The sequence below is a fragment of the Diceros bicornis genome, chromosome 29 (genome assembly GCF_020826845.1).
Source record: "Diceros bicornis minor isolate mBicDic1 chromosome 29, mDicBic1.mat.cur, whole genome shotgun sequence".
In the NCBI taxonomy this organism is placed as follows: domain Eukaryota; kingdom Metazoa; phylum Chordata; class Mammalia; order Perissodactyla; family Rhinocerotidae; genus Diceros; species Diceros bicornis.
Genome location: NC_080768.1, coordinates 8,413,827 through 8,420,714, shown reverse-complemented (window position 1 = coordinate 8,420,714; position 6,888 = coordinate 8,413,827).

The following is a 6,888-nucleotide window of genomic DNA, read 5'->3' as shown; positions in this document are numbered from 1 at the left end:
AGGCCAATGAGCACCCAAAATTCAACATCTTAGCACCCTGACTAGAGAGGCAGGGGCTGTGATCCTGCCCAGATACATGGACGTGTGAAGGATGGTTGAAGGGAACAAGTCAGTGATTAGAAGTTCAGACCCTGGAGACAGACTCCAGGGTTCTGAATTCCATTGTCGTAGCCCATCAGACCTTGTTAGTGAACCTCTCTGTGATTCAGTTTCCTCAGTTCTAAGGTAGAAGTAAGCTTAGTGCTTTCATCATAGAGTTGTAGTGAGTACTATTAATGAGTTGATAAGGTATACAGCAAGTTGTTATTGCAGCTACTAGGCACTTTGTGTTTGCAAATAAATATTTTTTTTTTTAATTATTGAGGTTGTATAGGTTTATAACGTGTAATTTCAGTTGTACATTAGTACATATTAGATTCTGTATAGACTGCATTGTCTCACCACCAATAGTCTACTTTTTATCAGTCACCATACATATGAGCCCCTTGACGCCTTTTGCCATCCCATCTGGTAACCACTAATCTGTTCTCCTTATCCATGTGTTTTTTTATCTTCCACATATGAGTGAAATCATACGGTATTTGTCTTTGGCTTATTCTGGTAAGCATAATTTCTGCAAGGTCCATCCATGTTGTCGCAAATGGCATGATTTTGTCTTATTATATGGCTGAGTGGTATTACACTGTGTATGTGTGTGTGTGTACATATATATATATATATATATATATATATGTATATATATTCCACATCTTCTTTATCCATGCATCTTTTGATGGGCATTTGGGTTGCTTCCATGTCTTGGCTATTGTGAATAATGCAGCGATGAACATAGGGATGAATAAATCTCTTTCAATTGTTGATTTCCTATTCTTTGGATACATACCCAGTAGTGGGATAGCTGGATCGTATGTAATTTCTATTTTTAATTTTCTGAGAAATCTCCATAAGGTTTTCCATAGTGGCTGCACCAGTTTGCATTCCTACCAGCAGTGTATGAGGGTACCCTTTACTCCCTGTCCTCTCCAACATTTATTATTTTTTGCCTTGTTAATTATAGCCATTCTGATGGGTGTAAGGTGATATCTTTACACTTGTTTTGATTTGTATCTGCAAACTGTAGTTTTGATTTGCATTTCCCTGATAATTAGTGATATTGAACATCTTTTCATGTGCCTATTGGCCATCTGTATATCTTCATTAGAAAAATGTCTGTTCATATGCTCTGCCCATTTTTTGATTGGGTTGTTCATTTTTTTTGTGGTTGAGTTGTATGAGTTCTTTACATATTTTTGAAATTAACCCCTTGTCAGCTATATGATTTGCAAATAGTTTCTTCCATTTGGTGAGTTGTCATTTTGTTTTGCTGATGGTTTCCTTTGCCTTGCAGAAGCTGTTTACTTTGCTATAGTCCCATTTGTTTATTTTTTCTTTTGTTTCCCTTGCCTTAGTAGACATGGCATTTGAAAAAATACTGCTAAGACCGTTGTCAAAGAAGGTACTGCCTATATTTTCTTCTAGGAGTTTTATGGTTTCAGGTCTTATATTCAAATCTTTAATCCATTTTGAGTTAATTTTTGTGTATGGTGTAAGATAATGGTCTACTTTCATTCTTGCATGTGGCTGTCAAGTTTTCCCAACACCATTTATTGAAGAGATCTTCCTTTCTCTATTGTATGTTCTTGGCTCCTTTGTCAAAGATTAGCTGTCCATAGATGTGTGGTTCTACTTCTGGGCTTTCAATTCTGTTCTATTGAACTGTTGTCTGTTTTTGTACCAGTACCATGCTGTTTTGATTACTATAGCTTTGTAATATATTTTGACGTCAGGGATTGTGATGCCTCCAGCTTTGTTCCTTTTTCTGAGGATTGCTGTGGCCATTGGGGGTCTTTTCTGGTTCCACATAAATTTTAGGATTCTTTGTTCTATTTCCATGAAGAATGTCATTGAGACACTTAATGGGACTGCATTGAATCTCTAGATTGCTTTAGGTAATATGGACATTTTAACTATGTTTATTCTTCCAATCTATGATCATGAGATATCTATCCATTTCTTTGTGTCTTTGATGTCTTTCAATAATGTCTTATAGTTTTCAGTGTATAGGTCTTTCACCTCCTTGGTTAAATTTATTCCTAAATATTTTAGTCTTTTTGTTGTGGTTGTAAATAGGATTGTATTTTTGAGTTCTTTTTATGCCAGTTTGTTATTAGGGTATAGAAATGCAACTGATTTTTGTATCTTGATTTTTTACCCTGCTATTTTGCTGTAGTTTTTTATATTTTCTAATAGCATTCTGGTGGATTCTTTATGGTTTTCTAGATGTACAATCATGTCATCCACAAACAGTGAGATTTTCACTTCTTCCTTTCAATTTGGATAACTTTTATTTCTTTTTCTTGCCTAATTGCTGTGCTCAATACCTCCAGTACAGTGTTGAATAAGAGTGGTGAGAGTGGGCATCTTTGTCTTGTTCCTGTTCTCAGAGGGATGGCTTTCAGTTTTTCACCATTAAGTGTGATGTTGCCTGTGGGTTTGTAATATATGGCCTTTATTATGTTGAGGTACTTTACTTCTATACTCATTGAGATTTTTTTTTATCATAAATGGATGTTGGATCTTGTCAAATGCTTTCTCTGCATTAATTGAGATGATCATGTAATTTCTATTCCTCATTTTGTTTATCTGGTTTATCACATTGATTTATAGATGTTGAACCATTGCTGCATCCCTGGAATAAATCCCAATTGATCATGGTTTATAATTCTTTTAATGTATTGCTGTATTCCATTTGCTAATGTTTTGTTGAGGATTTTTGCATCTATGTTCATCAGTGATATTGGCCTATAATTTTCCTTTTTTGTGTTGTCTTTCTCTAGTTTTGGTATCAGGGTAATGTTGGTCTTGTAGAATGAGTTAGGAAGCATCCCAACTTCTTCAATTTTTCGGAATAGTTTGAGAAGGATAGGTAGTAAATCTTCTTTGAATGTTTGATAGAATTCTCCAGAGAAGCCATCTGATCTTGGATGTCTTTTTTTGAGAGGTTTTTGACTACTGTTTCAATATCTTTACTTGTAACTGGTCTATTCAGATTCTCTGTTTCTTCTTGATTCAGTTTTGGGAGGTTGTATGATTTTAAGAATTTCTGCATTTCTTCTAGGTTATCCAGTTTGATGGCATACAGCTTTTCATGTATTCTCTTAAAATCCTTTGTATTTCTGTGGTATCCATTGTAATTTATCCTCTTTGATTTCTAATTTTATTTGTACCTTTTCTCTCTCTTTTTTTTTAGTGAGTCTGGCTAAGGGTCTGCCAATTTTATTAATCTTCTCAAAGAAGATTAGTTTCATTAACCCTTTCTATTGTTTTTTTTTAGTCTATTTCATTTATATCTCTATTAATCTCTAGTCTCTATTTCATTATTTCTCCTCCAATTTTTATTAATTCCCTTCTTCTAATGACTTTGGGCTTTGTTTAATCTTCTTTTTATAGTTCTTTTAGGTCTAGTTTAAGATTACTTATTTGAGATTTTTCTTGTTTTTTGAGGTAGGCCTGTATTGCTATAAATTTCCCTCTTAGTACTGCTTTTGCTGCATCCTATAAGAGTTGGTATGTTGTGATTGATTTTCCTTTGTCTCCAGGTATTTTTTGATTTCTCCTTTTGTTTCTTCATTGATCTAATTGTTGTTCAGTAGCATGTTGTTTATTCTCCACATATTTCTGTCTTTTCCAGCTTTTTTCTTGTAGCTGATTTCTAGTTTCATAGCATGATGGTTGAAAAAGATGCTTGATATTATTTCAATCTGCTTAAATTTATTGAGGCTTACCTTGTTTCCCAACATATGGTCTATCTTTGAGAATGTTCCATGTGCACTTGAGAAGAATGCATATTCTGCTGTTTTGGGATGGAATGTTCTATACATATCTATTAAGTTCATCTGGTCTAGTGTTTCATTTAAGTCCACTGTCTCCTTGTTGACTTTATGTCTGGATGATCTATCCATTGATGTAAGTTGAGTATTGACGTCTCACGCTATTATTGTGTTGCTGTCAGTTTCTCCATTAAGGTCTCTTAATAGTTGCTACATACTTTGGTGTGCCTGTGTTAGGTGCATATATATTCATAAGTGTTATGTCCTGTTGGTGGAATGTCCCTCTTATCATTATATACTGCCCCTCTTTGTCTCTCATTATCTTTCTTATCTTGAGGTCTACTTTGTCTGATATAAGTATGGCTACACCTGCTTTCTTCTGCTTGTTTGCTTGGAGTATCATCTTCCATCTCTTCACTCTGAGCCTGTGTTTGTCTTTAAAGCTGAGATATGTTTCCTGGAGTCAGCATATTGTTGGGCCTTGTTTTTCAATCCATCTAGCTGCTCTGTGTCTTTTGATTGGCAAATCCAATCCATTTACCTTTAGGGTGATTATTGATATATGAGGGCTTAATATTGCCATTTTATCTCTTGTATCCAATTTGTTCTGTACTTCCGTTGTTTCTTTGTCCTTGTATTTTCTGATTGTTATTTTAGTTTGGTGGTTTTCTGTGATGGTTTTCTGTTTATTTATGATTTGTGTCTCTGCTCTGATTTTTTGTTTAGTGGTTACCATTAGGTTTGTATAAAAGACATCATAGATGAGATAGTCCATTTTCTGATAGCCTCTTATCTCCATTAACCTAAGCATGTTCCATCTCTTGCTTTTCCCCTTCTGTGTTGTCACAAATTATTCTTTTTTGTGTCATCAGTTTGTGATCAAATTGAAGTGTTTATAGTTATTTTTGATGCTTTCTTTACCTTTATTTGTATGTTATAATTGTTTGGTAACCTATCCTGATAGAGAGCTTCAATTTTCTGATTTTGTCTACTTATCTCCTTGCTCAAAGCTTTGTAAACCTTTGCCTTTTTGTTTCCCATAGAAGGGTGCCCTGTATATTTCTTGTAAGGCAGGTCTAGTGCCAGTGAACTCCCTCAGCTTTTTTTTTTACCTGGGAAAGCTTTTATTTCTCCATTATATCTGAAGGATAATTTTCTGGAAAGAGTATTATTGGCTGATAGTTTTTGTCTTTCAATATTTTGAACATATCATTCCATTCTCTCTTAGTCTGTAACGTTTTTGCTGAGAAATCCACTGAAAGCCTGATAGGGGTTCCTCTGTAGGTTATTTTCTTCTGCCCTGTTGCCTTAATAGTTTTTCTTTGTCATTGACTTTTGGCAGTTTTAATATTACATGCCTTGGTGAAGGTCTTTTTGCATTGATGTAATTCAGATTTCTATTTGCTTCATGTACTTGTATGTCCAGTTCCTTCCCCAGGTTTGGGAAGTTCTCAGCTATTATTTATTTGAACAAGCTCTCTGCTCCTTTCTCCCTCCCTTCCTGGGATACCTATAATCCTCATGTTACTTTTCCTAATTGAGTCAAATATTCCTCAAATAATTTTTTAAGTGTATTAAATTTTTTTTTTTTTTTTTAGTGAGGAAGATTGGCACTGAGCTAACATCTGTTGCTAATCCTCCTCTTTTTGCTGAGGAAGATTGTCCCTGTGCTATCATCTGTGCCAATCCTCCATGCCATATGTGGGTTGCAACCACAGTATGGCTTGATGAGTGGTGCATGATCTGAACCCATGAATCCAGACCACCAAAGCAGAGCATGCCTGACTCAACCACTATGCCACCAGGCCGGCCCCCTTGAAGAATTTTTTTTATTTTTTTAAAATCTTAATTGTCTTTCCTCTTCCACCTGAAGCATTTCTAGATTTTTATCTTCTAGTTAACTTATTCTCTGTTCCATAATGTCTGCTCTACTTTTTATGGATTCTACATTATTTTTTTATTCATTAATTGTATTCTTCATATCCAGAATTTCTGTATAGTTTTTTCAAGGACTTCAATCTCTTTAGTGAATTATTCCTTGTGTTCATTAATTTTATTCCTGAGCACATTGAACTGTCTTTCTGTGTTTGCTTGTAACTAGTTGATTTTCTTAATGACAACTATTTTGAATTCTCTGTCATTTAGAGTGTGGTCTTTTGTCATTTCAAGTTTAGTTTCTGGAGACTTGTCATTTTCCTTCTGTTCTGCAATGTTACTGCATTTGTTTATGGTGTTTGATGAATTGATCCTGTGCCCGTTCATTTCTGGTAGTATCTGGTCACAGATTCCACCAGCCACTGCTCAGGGGAGAAGGCAGTGGCTGTGTTTTCTGTTTCTGCTCCATATGCTCCTGGTTTTGCTGATTGGGCCTCTCTGCATTCATGAGGGCTGGCCACAGCCACTCTGAGGGTTGTGATCACACGGGTGAGGCCACCGGGGCATGGTGAGCACTCCTACAGGCCAGGCTAACACTCTCAAAGTGTTTGTGTGGACTGGGCTGTCCCCCCCTCCACTCAGTCACAGCAGTCACTGTTTGAGGATCCTGGATCGCTGCTGCCCAGGGAGGGGGAGGGGCCTGCTCCCTTAGTTCTACTGCTTCCCAGGGTTCCAGTACACCCACCTTCAGATGTATAGCTATGCAGATCTCTCAGGCATCCTGTTGTGCCATATAGGGAATCATCTGTTGGTTAATGGATGTCCATTTAGATGTAACTTAGACGGGAGAAACAAAGGGAACAACACACTCTGCCACGATGCTGATGTCATTCTCAAGAATATTTTTCTAAATTAACTTGAGATCTATGTATACCACTCCTCCTGACTTCATTTTTATATTGAAATATTTCACAATCACTTAAAAAAATATCATTAGGCTGTATTATTATTACATTTAATTTGCTTAAGACAATATAATTAACCCCTCCCCAAGCTTCAGTTGACTTTAGTTGTTATCCTTGGCCAGAACTAAATTTGAGGCCTAGGATCACATCCTCTGCCCCAGTGTGTCTCCAGGAGGGAA